This window comes from Macaca nemestrina, chromosome X (assembly GCF_043159975.1).
Source record: "Macaca nemestrina isolate mMacNem1 chromosome X, mMacNem.hap1, whole genome shotgun sequence".
Lineage (NCBI taxonomy): Eukaryota > Metazoa > Chordata > Mammalia > Primates > Cercopithecidae > Macaca > Macaca nemestrina.
The window spans coordinates 128,288,104-128,302,480 of record NC_092145.1 but is presented as its reverse complement, the minus strand read 5'-3'; the positions used below and the strand labels follow the sequence as shown (position 1 = coordinate 128,302,480).

At 35.7% G+C, this 14,377-nt stretch overlaps 1 protein-coding gene and 1 pseudogene across 13 annotated transcripts in view; one reads left to right on the top strand and one right to left on the bottom strand.

Moving 5' to 3' along the window:
* The window catches only part of LOC105490348 (dystrophin), a 2,266,916-nt gene that overhangs the window by 1,103,019 nt on the left and 1,149,520 nt on the right, over positions 1-14,377 (bottom strand). The window lies entirely within an intron of this gene.
* On the top strand, positions 11,542-12,295 carry LOC112428125 (nucleophosmin pseudogene; annotated as a pseudogene).

Genomic DNA, 14,377 nt, shown 5'->3' with positions numbered 1-14,377 from the left:
ACACATGCTTGCTTCAACATGCCACACTGCCTTCTTACAGAGCTGTGAAGAAGTTGAAATCACAAAAGCTATTAAAGATCAATGCAGATAAACTTCATATTATGTAGCCTTTTTGTGAGCATAACCTTCAATTATCTCCAATAACCTTAACTACATACAAAACTATCATACATCAATGATGGATACATAATTAATCTCATTTGAACCAATTCTTTAAATAATTTCAACTGTTGACATAATTTTGAAAATAAACATGTTTTTTTTTTTCAATTGAGGCATAATTTGCATATAAGAAAGTGCAAAAGTCTAAGTGTTTGGATGGATGTGCTTTGACAATTGAATGTATCTATGTATTCACCACCCGAACAAAATAGACAACATTTCTATTACCCAGAAAAAGTCACTAATGACTCTGTCCATTCAATTCCAACCCTCACCCAGAGGTAACCACTTTCTTAATTCCTGGGATCCTGGGACCTCAATTACTGAGTTTTGCTGTGCTTTAACTTCATGTAAATACCCATATTTGTGTCTATGACTTCTTGCTCAGCATAGTATTTTTGAGATTCATCCATATTGTTGCTTTTATCATTGGTTGTTCCTTTATTCACTGCTGAGTAAAATTCCATAAATGGTTTAACAGAGGCATCAGCTTTTTGTGAGGTAGTGAGGGAAGGAGGAGGGAATGATTGCATTTCATGTGATATGTAAATGGAAAGAAGCACCTAGCAACACAAAGAGAAAAGGAAGAGCATTCTAAGAACAGAGGAACATGTGCAAAGGCCCTGAGATGTTTTAGAAAGTGAAGAAGCACTAATATGATTATACTATATGGATTGAGAAAGATTGGCTTAAGAAGAAAATGGTAAAGGTAGAAATATCATATATATATCATGCTTTGTAATTCATTGTATTCAAAGCCATAATAAGGAGTTGGGTGTTCATCCTAATAAGATAAATCCATGAGGGCCTTAAGCACAGAAATGCCTTTATCTAGCTGACATTTTGAGAAGATCCATTTTGCTGTGGTGTAGGACTGAATAGGAAGAGAATAACAACCACAGTAAGAGAATGTGACCTATTCTGGCAAGAGGGCAGAGGTGACCTGGCCTAAGATGGGGGAGATGCAGAGGAAGAGAAAGCAAATTCAAAATAAATTTTTGGAGACAGAAGTTGCATTGCATTACTTGCTTATATATTAGACATAAAACGGGAGATAAATGATAGAATCATGTGGACTCTGCTTAACAATCAAGTAGATAAGAAGACACTAATGTGAAATAGATGAGGGCTGGGGAAGAAGAAAGATTTTAAATAAAATATCAAAGCTGCACGTATGGCAGTCAATAAATTGTGTGATATACTCAGGTGAACAAGCAGGTTTGGAATCAAGAGAAATCTGGGATGGAGAGACAGAGGAGTTATTCAACTAAAGATGGCATTTAAGTCCATACAAACGGATGCTATCAACTAGGAAGACAGCGAAACCAGAAACCCTAGGATTGAAGGTATAGTCTCAAACAGTGGCATACATACCTCTGAGGAATTGAGAACAATGCATTGGGACACAAAGGAAAACTGTTAATGCTTCTACTTGTGTTTGCATTTATATTTATTGATTTCTACTTTTGCATATGTTTACATGTTTAGTCATATTCATATATGATTTACAAATAAATGTACATTTTGGGGAAGAAATGTGCTGACAAGTTCTGTTTCAATGAGAAAGCAGTCTTGAAATTTTGAAGACCACTGCCTTAGAGGTCAAGAGGCGGAGGAGGAGCTAGCAGAAACAGCTGAAAAGCAGCAGCCAGTGAGCTTCAACAGAAGTTATTGTTTTAAGAAGAAAGGGAGTATTCCGTTGTTCCCTCTATCTGTGCAGTTGTGGGTAATGTGAACTCATAGTTTGTCTTGTGTGGTCCTGTTCCAAATGCCATACTTGCTGGAAATAGATTGTGGAGCATTGATAAGACAGTCTATAAGGCTAAGCATGTATAAGGTTGCCAAAGAAGTCATTTGTTACTATCTTCCCATTCATTTTCTCAAGTCTAGTTCTTCTGTTAGCCTGTGGTTAGGGTGTTTATTCTGAATGTGTCCCTGTGTCTTTAAAACTTCACATTTATATTTGACAGTATTCCATGAAATCATTAGGGTTCTTGTCAGGTTTCAAATATTACATAAACTATTTTGGAAAAAAATGTACATTTCAGGCACATTTCCAGTCCTAAACAATATAAATTATAGCCAAGTATGGCATTTAGCCATTAATGCTGTCTTTCACTTCAGTAATGTAAAGAAATAATAGGCTTATGACAACTTGGATAATACTTTTAAGCTTCTACATTATTGTTTCAGATACAAAAAAATTTTTACTTCACAGTGGTTCTACCTTAAAGAAAGAAAACCAGGCTCCAGATGTAAGCCTGTAACTTAGTTCTGAGTTTCTGACTTTTGCAAGCCATTTCATCACCTAACAACATAAACCATAAATAGTTAAACAAATGTAAGGCATTTATGTTATATATTCAAATGGCTATACCATGACAAAAGAACCTATTACTGAATATTTAGTTTGCTTCAGGCTTCACAATCATTATAGATTCCATGTTTAATATATATGTGCTGATAGAGTTGTCCTCGTTGTTTCTTATAAAATATCTCTGATGTTCAATATATTGATCATGTTGAAAGAAAAAGGGTTTAGATGAGCTATACACATACTTACATATTCTCAGGATCATGATAACACAAGACAGGTGACTTTGAATTTTAATGAACAAGTTGGAACCCTCTCCCAACATCTGGTTTTAAATGCTATTACTTTTAGTATGTATTCCTTATCTTAATAAGTATGATAAGCTTAAATATTAGCTTATCTTAGGGCTCCTCTGTTTTTTATTTTTATTTTTGTGGGTACACAGGAGTATATATTTGTAGGGTACATGAGATGTTTTGATGCAGAAACGCAATGCGAAATAGGCACAACATGGATAATAGGGTATCTATCCTCTCAAACATTTAACCTCTGTTACAAACAATCCAATCTCACTCCTTTAGTTATTTTTAAATGTACAATTAAGTTATTATTAACCATAATCATCCTGTTGTGCGATCAGATCAAATAGTATGTCTTATTTTCCCTGTAGAATTATTTGGAAATTTTCTGTTTACGTTTTCATGAGCTTTGAGATTTGGGGAAGAATTTCAGCATTTTTGACTTAAGATACAGTTGGTTCACTTAGCCCGGCAGTGAACTTCGGGGGGTCAATAGCATGCAAATACGTATTTAAATATTAAGCATTTTTATTTCCGTTAACATCAAAAATTTATTGGGCATTTAATCTTTTAACAGAAAATATCTCATGGTTTAATATGAAGAGTGGATGTTTTTCACATGTTATTTCTTTCAAATAATTTGCATTTATTTTTACTTATTTGAATTGGCAAATATAAGTTGTATATATCATGTATTATACAACATGTTGTGTTGAAAAATGTGTCTATTGTGGAATAGCTAAAATGAGCTAATTAACATATGTATTACCTCACATACTATTTTTTGAGGTGAGAACACTTAAAATCGACTCTTAGTAATTTTCAATAATACATTGTTATTAATTATAGTCACTATGTTGTACAAAATATCTCATGAACTTATTTCTCCTATCTAAATGAAATTTTGTATCCTTTGACCAACACAGCCCTTTTTGTATCCTTTGATTTTAAAAAAGGCATTGTTTAATTTTAACATTGTCAAGACTTTAACGATACCAGGTCCTGAGAGTGTGAGACTGTGTTTCCCATATAGTCTCTTTAACATGAAAGGGGTTGTATGCATTTGAAATACAGTAGTTGATGAACATCTTTTAGATTTTTCAGTAGAATTAAAACTGGATAAAAATTCAGCACACATCAACTATATTCCAAAACTCAATAAAAGTACCTAGGAGAAACATTTAGAAGGTTAAGAAAATTAAGAAAATGGATAAGGTAATTTTATTAAGAAAAATTATCCAAAACTTAGAAGTAAAACCAAAGATGATTGTGTGTGTTTCAACTTAATAGTAGCGTTATTTTCTAACAAACTCCTCACACCCTCAGAGGAGCTTAAATATTTTCAGAGTAAAGCAAGTCTTACTGTTTACTATTAATTTGGGCCCACACATTACAACGCTATGAAGTTAAATGCAAATTTTAGAAAACTGATATGATGTAAATGACTTTTTACCCAGTAGAGGATATAGCCCCAAAGGCTATAGGGTATCAACCAGTTTAGTATCTTATTCACTAATCTTATTCCAGAATACTTTTTAAAAAATTCACTGATTATAGAAGCATTTGTTTCTTGTATTATCTTTTGAACCAGTTTTGTCTTCCTACTGGCTCTCCAATTACTGTGTTAAACAAAACCTACCATGTGTTCACTATGATTTACAGGAAAATTATGTTTCTTAATAAAATTTCACTTTGCTGACAGGTGGCGGGATTATGAATTTCCTTTGTACTTTTCTCTATTATTCAAAACGTCCCCAGTATACTCTGAAAAAAATTAAACATTTAATTGGAAAAAATACATGCTATATGAAAATCTATTTAGCTTCATGTTGCCTTATGTATGTGCGATCTTACATATCATACAAAAAAACCTAAGCCACTAAAGATAAAACAGTTTCACAATCAATACTGTTTTCCTTTTCTCTTCCATCAGCATCACAGTGATGTACAATAAGGAAATAAAGTAAACTTTAGAAATATGAAATGTGTATACGTATTGACATGTGCTTATTGTGAATGCGATGAGAAAGGCAAGTCAGGACAGTGAGAGTTAGGTTCATTACACTGCATTCTCACACTATAAATGAAAGAGTAGCAAGTATTGGCTAAAATTCAATAACTTCCACAGCCAAGATACATACTATAATTTGAACATTGATTCCCTTTGAGAACCTTTCTCCTCAGGCACCATCAAGACAGATATCAATAATTAGTAGTTCAGCTAGGGGTTGGACCACAAATATCAACTTGAGCAAACTACAGGACACCCTCCACATTTGCTTCAGCACTGACAGTTTTCAATACTCCCTGGTGGTCAAACTCACTTGTTTTCACCTTTGAAATGAGTTAGTTTTCACTGAGTGCTGTCGGGTGCTGAGCCACCAGCAGAAGTGAGGATGTGCGGTCTGATGACTGACAGTTGCATGCCACTAAATATTGCCAATTCCACACATTTTTCCCCTTGCAAACTTTTGGGAAGGGGAGGGGTGTGAGCAGCTGCATATAAGGAGTGCCTATACTTTCTTTCTTTCCTTTTTTTTTTTTTTTTTTTTTGAGACAGTCTTACTCTGTCACCCAGGTTGGAGTCATGTGGTGCTATCGCAGCTCACTGCAACCTCTGCCTCCCAGGTTCAAGCAATCTTCCCTCCTCAACCTCCTGAGTAGCTGGGACTATAGGCGAGCACCACCACGCAAGGCTCTTCTTTTTTTTTATTTTTTAGATTTTTAAATTTTTAGTAGAGGTGGGGTTTCACCCTGTTGGCCAGGCTAGACTCAAACTACTGGCCTCAAGCAATACTCTTGCCTCAGCTTCCCAAAGTGCTGGAATTATAGGCTTGAACCACCATGGAGCACCTATAGTTTCTACCTCAAAAACATAGCCCCCTACACCTTCCCACAGATTCTATTGTTGCTTTTGATACTGAACTTATTTTCATTGTAAAAGCCTGGAGAAAATTTAAGGCTGTTTACACATCTGTTTTCTAAATCAGCACGCCAACTGTGAACTCTGCACTTTTGAATTGGGATGAGAGAACGGAAAGGAAAAAGGTTGGGAGAAGAGCGGAGCTGGGAAAGAAAGGTGATCTCTAGTCCTTTCTCCTCACCTCCCTGCTCCAGCTCACTTTTCCAATCAGTTTTCATAATAAGCATTATTTATTCTCCTACAAAAGCATCAAAGTTTACTAATTATAAAAAAGTCATGATACTGTATTAAATAGGGTAAGTTTGACTTTGTAAAGCAACACTAACAAAATATGTAATTTGTAATTTTCAAAATACACATATATGTAATTTGAAATTACATGTAATTTCATATTACACATGTGTGTAATACAACAATCACACATGTATCACATGTAACAATACATATATAACATGTTACAATGTTGTGTGCATATGTACGTGCTATGTAACATGTCTCACATGTGTAACAGGTATCAATTATACATGAAACGTATCAATTACATATGTGAAAACACATATGTAATCACACACATATATAATTTGAAATTTTCTAATAGCCACATTTTTAAAAGCAAAATGAAGTAGGTCAATTATATATTGTATTTAATCAAATATAATAGAACCATCATTTTAACATGCAATAAAGGAGCGTTTACTTCCTTTTTGGTTCTAAGTATTCAAACCCTGGCATGTGTGTCATACTCAGTGCCCATCTCAATTAGTACTAGCCACATTTTAAGAGTTCAGCATCTTATGTGACTAGTGAGCACTGAATTGGACATTGCAGCTCTAAAGAGAGACCTCACATTGTGATTTTTATTGTCAGGCAAATCTGAAAATTATTTCTCTGCTTGGATGAGGCACCAGGTCTCATTCCTTGCAAATACATCTCTCTCACTAACAAATCGTAGATTAGTTCAGTGTTGGTGTCATACTGTTATGAGCTCACAACACCTTTAGCATTCACACAAATAGGACACAGTTGTTCACCCCTTATCTGTAGGGGATACATTCCAAGACTCCCAGTGGATGTCTGAAACTGCAGATAGTACTGAGCCCTATATAAACTATATGTACTTAAGATACATTTTAATTTATAAATTTGGCACAGTTAAGAGATTAAAAATCATGAATAAAAATAGAACAATTATAACAATATATTATAATGAAAATCATGTGAATGTGATCTTTCTTTCTCTTAAAATATCTTACTGTACTGTACTCACCTATTTTCAGACAGCAGTTGAGCACGGGGAAAGCAACTGGGGAAAGCAAAACTGTGGATATTTTTTTCCACCATTGTGGAGATGTACATTAGTGACTACATCATTACCACCATCTGTGGTTTTCCTTTAAGGGTAGAACTATTTATATGCAAATTCAACCCCCCCTAACCAGGAGGCCGTATTTAGATTACCTCCTGGAAAGTTACTTAACTCTTTGGAATTTGAATTTAAATAAAGAGTAGAATTCTTATTTCATTTTGGGTTTTGAGAACTATATCAAGAGCTTAATATCCTATGAATGAAATATTGATCATGCAAACACAGCCAAAGATTGTCTAGGGAAAATGCTGAAGGGAACTTTCCACATCCATTGTAGTTCTTCTTTCTTACCATTCCATGTATGGGCTGCCCACTTCTTATTCCCTGGCATCTGTCCTGTGCCCCTTTCTGATTGTAAGTACAGTCAACAATGATACAGGCAAAGTCATCCGCTTACCTGTTTAAGAGTCCAGTGCAATGATACAATTAGACTTCCAAATTCTCTTAAGTCAAAAGGTACAAATCCCTGAAAACTGCTGAATGAGTATTGAAGTGTTGGTAGTTATAGCTTATGATAGAATTTTTATTTTCAAAAGATAAATTTAATTCATGGATATCATTATACATATATCCTTTTATTTCCTTTTTGGGAACTCTATAAGAAGCCATACTTGTTTCACTGCTGGATCTCTATTTCCTGGAATAATACTTGTCACACAGTAGGTCAACAAATATTTGTTTAATTTACATATTGAGAGAATTGCTTGGCAAAACTCAACCCTCTCAAAGTTTATGCAGGCTAGCACTGTGCAGTATAGTCTCCTTTGGCAGCAAGAGCTTAATATCTGATTTTGAGAGAGCTGAGAATGATATGCAAAACAGTATTAGATTCTTTCCTATATTTTTAGTTAGAGTAATGCTGTCTTTTAAAATAAGACTCCTGAGTACTTTATGATCATAGTAAATCCATCTTAATCGCATTCACTGCTTTATTTTCTTTTTTCTTTCTTTTTTTTTTTTTTTTTTTTTGAGACAGAGTCTCACTCTGCCGCCAGCCTGGAGTGCAATGACACAACCTTGGCTCACTGCAACCTCCGTCTCTCAGGTTCAAACAATACTCCTGCCTCAGCCTCCCAAGTAGCTGGGACTCTAGGCCTGCGTCACCATGCCTGGCTAAATTTCGTATTTTTAGTAGAGACGGGGTTTCACCATGTTGACCAGGATGGTCTTGATCTCTTGACCTCGTGATCTGCCTGCCTCGGCCTCCCAAAGTGCTGGGATTACAGGCATGAGCCACCGTGCCTGGCTCACTGCTTTATTTTCAAGCAGAAAACATATACAACACCTTCAGATGGATGCTAAAGTAGAAATAAACCATTTAAAAATGGTTGTCATGTGGAATGTCTGAGAAGAAAATAAGCATCACAGGATCACCAAATCTGTTAAATATCTGTCTCCAATCATGACTTGAAGTTGCACTCTTTCAAGTGTGCTAAACTGCAATTTTCCTTTAAAGTTCTAACCATAATTATAATGTAAAAACCTAGGAAGTATACAGCAAACCATAAGTATCCCTAAACAAACTTAAATCTTGAAAAGTGCCAATCTCATCCCCACATGCCTTTGCTCAAACACATTCTGCAACTCTGGTTTATAGACTAAAACACAGACTTGTCTGTGTACCGTGTAATGTCCTTTGCAAAGTGTTCCCAACCTACCTGTCTAGCCAATGCTATCACCCTCCATCTGGGGACCTGGGCTCCCAAAGCTTTTGCCACTTAATATTGGTTGCCATTCTCCAAGCTGGCTTTTCCAGACTGAGGTCACCATCTCTTCTGTTTCTATAAAACTTTTTAAATGCAGTTATTATGGAATTGTAAAACTATTATGCTATACCATAACTTTGAGGTTTATGTATCTATCTCTCCCTGCACTAGACTGGCTTCCTTGAGTGTTGGAAATATGATTGATTCCTTATTCCCTCACATGAAGGTAAGCATCTGCCTCCCTGACTGAGGTAGGCACTGCCCAAGTAGTATTGTTTTCCTCAACGTTGAAACTCCTGGTCTGCAGCACTGTCCTGAAACTTAAGAAAACTATGCTGAATGAACCAAAGAAGGCTGATATTCATGGAACAGTAATTTTAAGGAAAAGCAGTTTTGCCTGTAGGGAACCATGTCTTATGGTGGGGTTTTCTCTTGAGGGTATTCTGAAAGGGAGGCAATTACTAAATCCCTGGCTATGATCTTCAAAGGGCTTCTGCCCTGTGGAAACCAAGAGGCTTTCTTAGACAACATCAGCCCTTGCTATACACAATCCAATGCTCGTGCCCTCCATTTGAAAGCTGCTTGCTAAATTCTTCCATCACCTCAGTAACCTATGTCTGAGAGTGATATAGAATCCTCCAAATCTATATATCAAAAGGAGATTAACATAAGAGTAACAATGTAATTGAAGGCACTTCTTAAATTATAAAGCACCTTGTTATGACTACTGTTATTATCATCAACAACCCTAACATCATCTCTAATAACAACTCCTTTTAACATCCTTCTTTTAATACACTATGGGTCAAATTATACTTATATTAATGAATATGTTACATCTCAACTTTATTGACGACAACTTAAGTTTAATTAGAATTCTACTCATAACTAAATAACATTTTATGAACAAAAGAAGTTTCATCTTCATCACTTAATATTTTTAAGGTCTCTTAGCAAGACCTTGTCCTGTAGTCAGTGGTATTATTCCTTTTATTAGTTTCCTCAATACTTATTAGGCAGAGCAATGACTTAATGTTTTTGGCTTAACATTTCTAACTTCTAGCTGATGAACAGTAAAAAAAATATGGTGTTTAATCCCAGAGTCTTCATATATTAGCTTTATGATTTGGGATAAAGCATTTAAACTTTCCAAAATTTCTGTATAAGAGTTCTAAGGATACCTTTTCTACCTATCTTGCTGGGAGTATTTGAAAATCACATGAAGTCATATTCGTGGTAATTTTTAAAACAGCATGCAAAAGCAAGGCACTAACCAACTTTAAAAATTATTGCAATTAAATAAATCTTGTATTACATCTTTCTATGCATATTTTTGTAAGGTTGATTTTGTACTGTTTTCCAAAAGTATTAATTTTCTGGACTGGCTTCTTAATTTTCTAAAACTTATGCTTCCTTACACTCACCGTATTACAACCTTGTGACACTCAACCAGAAATAACCCAACACACACATACATATACAACTGTATTAGTCCCTTCTTGCATTGCTATAAAGAAATACCTGAAACTGGGTACTTTACAAAGAAAAGGGGTTTTCTTTTGACTTATGGTTCTGCAGGCTGTACAGGAAGCATGCCACTGGCATCTACTTCTGGTGATGTAAGTGACATGGGCCTCAGGAAGTTTATAACCATGGTGGAAGGCAAAGGGGAGCAGGAAAGAGGTGGGGGTTGAAGTCTCATACTCTTTTAAACAACCAGATCTAGCATGAACTAACTTGTCACCAAAGGGATAATGTTAAGCCATTCATGAAGGATCCACCCACATGATCCAATGACACCTACCAGGCACCGCCTCCAACATTGGAAATCACATTTCAATACGAGATTCAGAGGTGACAAACATCCAAACCATCTCTCTCTCTCTCTTTCTCTCTCTCTCTCTCACACACACACACACACACACACACGACCGCTCACAATTAAAACAAAAAATCTACGAAACATCTATTTGTGATGAATGCTGATATTTTATATTTTGTTTCGTTAAAAAACAAAGGCCGGTGTTGATCCACAATTTGAGTTTATGATTCACAGTTTGGAAAACGAACACTAGCATGCTAGATTTAAAAAATGAAATAAACCAAAACAAAACCAACAATAAAATAAAAAGGTCCTTAGCATTATTTTTTGCCACTTCTTTCCATGCATCCACACGCTTACCAAGAGCTCCTCTGATCTTGTCATTATCACACCACAAGTTTTTCTGACACCATCACTTTTTAACATTTTCTCATTTTCATGGGTTTACAATTCTCTCACTTATTTTCATATCGCCCTCTCTGTGAAGCTTTCCCAATTCTTCTAGCTAGTTACTCTTTGGGTTGCCTCTGCTCTGACTCACTCAATGGTGTACTGACCTTTATTATATCTATTAGATGCTATTTTTATGGCTTAAATGTCCATTTGCTAATTATACCACTTAAATGTTTCAATTGTTTAAATGTCCATCAATTTCAGCAAACCTTGGATTCTTTGTGAATAGATTCGGATTATATCAATTTCAACATCCTGAGCACCTAGCACAGAGTCTGACACAGAGCAGCTCCAAAAGTAAAAGTTTGCTGAATAAATGTGTTGATTTTAAAGGTTAGGTGAAATGTAGAGAAGTGTCAAAGTACACAAGATATTCAGGTTTTCTAAGATAAAGGTAATCTTCCTGGTGTGATTCCATCCTGCATGGCTGTTCTCTTGAGCAGTGGTCGTTTATCTCTATCTGCCTTCTCTTCCACCTAAGTGTGTGCCGCACCCAATGGACGATTTGATGGACATGAGCCCCCTGAGGCCCCAGAAGTATCTTTTTGGTTGTGAACTAAAGGCCAACAAAGATGATCACTTTTAGGTGGATAATGATGAAAATGAGCAACAGTTATCTTTAAGAATGGTCAGTTTAGAGGCTGGTGCAAAGGATGAATTGCACATTGTTGAAACAGAGGCAATGAATTACGAAGGCAGTCCAATTAAAGTAACATTGGCAACTTTGAAAATGTCTGTACAGCCAACCGTTTCCCTTGGGGGCTTTGAAATAACACCATCAGTGGTCTTACGGTTGAACTGTGGTTCAGGGCCAGTGCATATTAGTGGACAGCATTTAGTAGCTGGGGAGGAGGATACAGAGTCAGAAGATGAAGAGGAGGAGGATGTGAAACTCGTAAGTATATCTGGAGGTGGTAGCAAGGTTCCACAGAAAAAAGTAAAACTTGCTGCTGATGAAGATGATGATGATGATGATGATTTTGATGATGAGGAAACTGAAGAAAAAGCGCTAGTGAAGAAATCTATACAAGATACTCCAGCCAAAAGTGCACAAAAGTCAAATCATAATGGAAAAGACTCAAAATTATCAACACCAAGATCTAAAGGACAAGAATCCTTCAAAACAGGAGAAAACTCCTAAAACACCCAAAGGACCTAGTTCTGTAGAAGACATTAAAGCAAAAATGCAAGCAACTATAGAAAAAGGTGGTTCTCTTCCTAAAGTGGAAGCCAGTTCATCAATTATGTGAAGAATTGCTTCCAGATGACTGACCAGGAGGCTATTCAAGATCTCTGGTAGTGGAGGAAGTTTCTTTAAGAAAATAGTTCAAACAATTTGTTAAAAATTTTCCAACTGATTTCATTTCTATAACAGTTGATATCTGGCTGTCTTTTTTATAATGCAGAGTGAGAACTTTCCCTGCCATGTTTGATAAATGTTGTCCAGATTTCATTGCCAAGAATGTGTTGTCCAAAATGCCTGTTTAGTTTTTAAAGATAGAACTTCACCCTTTGGTTGGTTTTAAGTACGTATGGAATGTTACGCTAGGACATGGTAGTAGTAGCAGTGGTCAGACATGGAATTGGTGGGTAGACAAAAATATACATGTAAAATAAAAGTATTTTAATAAAGTAAAAAAAAAGATAAAAAAGATAAAGGTAATCATATAAGAAGATTCATCTCTTGGGTGCAACAGCTAGGGTAGCCTACCAAGCCCTGTGTGGTAGTGGTCAGCATTACTGCTATGGTTTGAATGTTTTTCCCTCCAAAACTAATGTTGAAATGTAATTGTCATTGTGATAGTACTAAGGGGTGGGACCTTTAGGAGCTGATTAGGATTGAGGGCTCCACCCTCACAACTGGGTGTCGCTCCCTTATAAAAGTGGGAGTTCAGCCCACTTTTGATCTTTCTTGCCCTCTAATCGTCCATCATGTGATGACATATCAAGTAGGCCCTTGCCAGAGGCTGACACCTTAATGTTAGACCTCCTAGTCTCCAGAACTGTGAGCCAATACATGTTTGTTCATTATAAATTATTACCTAGTCTTAGGTACTTTGTTACAGCAGCGCAAAATGTATTAAGAGAGTTACCTACTTATCTTCTTTTCTGAACATCATTACAATTTTATTTCAAAATTTCTACTCTTAATGATATCCCAAGGAGACTATAAAAGATTTCAATAGTTCAGCCACTTTTCAATGAAATTATCTTGAGTGGTCACGTACTGGTTAAATTGCCCTGACCATTCTTTGAAGGATAGCGCTGGTTATGAGATTAAATTTGAAAGTTCCTATGAACTACCAGTTGAATGAATTTACTTAATATAACATATATCTTAATCATATATTCATAAACCTCCATTAAACCAGGCTGCACAGTTTATATTTTAGCAATTGCATTGTTTTAAAGTTACAGTTATTTCAGCAATCCATTATTAGCATTTAAAAGTACATGCATTGTCCTTCTGTAAATACATACAATAGCCATACATTATAAAAAAATAGAAATTCAAGGATAAAATGTATGAAAATGTGTTATTTAAAATTAGCAGTAAAATTGGATTTTCAAATAAATCCATGTTAACTAGGATTTACAATACAATATAAGCCTGTACTATTAGTTGTAAAGCCAGGATTTTGAGAACTATGCTGCCACATTAAATTTATTCATTTTCACAGCCTGCAGACATTTTAATGTCTGAGTAGCAATAAGAACAAATTACCAAAAAAAACTTTTAATACAGTATAATAAATTAAGACTGAATGGTAATGCAAACGTGGGTACAACAGGACAAAATTATGAATCTCATATAATGATCCAACAACACTTAGAGTGTGGAAACAACATTGGTATTCTAGGATATATGACCACAGTTGATCCTAATTGTTTTTCTCTTGTCAAATAGAAATTGCACATCAATCTCAAAGTATTACAAACTGTTCATTACATGCAAATGGTTATGTTCTGCAGACTCTCCAAGGGGATTCAACCTTCTTTACAAAAGGAGCCAGGCTAGAAGCAGAGTTTCTCTAATGACAGTATGTATCCATTAGAGTTCCTCATTTATAAGCAACAGAGACTGCCTCTGATTCCCAAAGTCAGGTTTTCCCAAGTGAGACTAGGTATCCCAGAGGTGTAATGGAGGACTGTCAATTAGGGGGCAGGAAAAATAATAGGTGCAAAAACAACCCACCATTTGTCCTAGGCCAGATCCAGTACTTTCTGGAGTGTTTACTTACTGTACTTTGCTTTAGATGTTGTGCCTTAAGATGTTGAATTCATGAGACTGTGAGCTCATAAAGAGAAAAGAGGCTCTTAGTCAGCTCTGT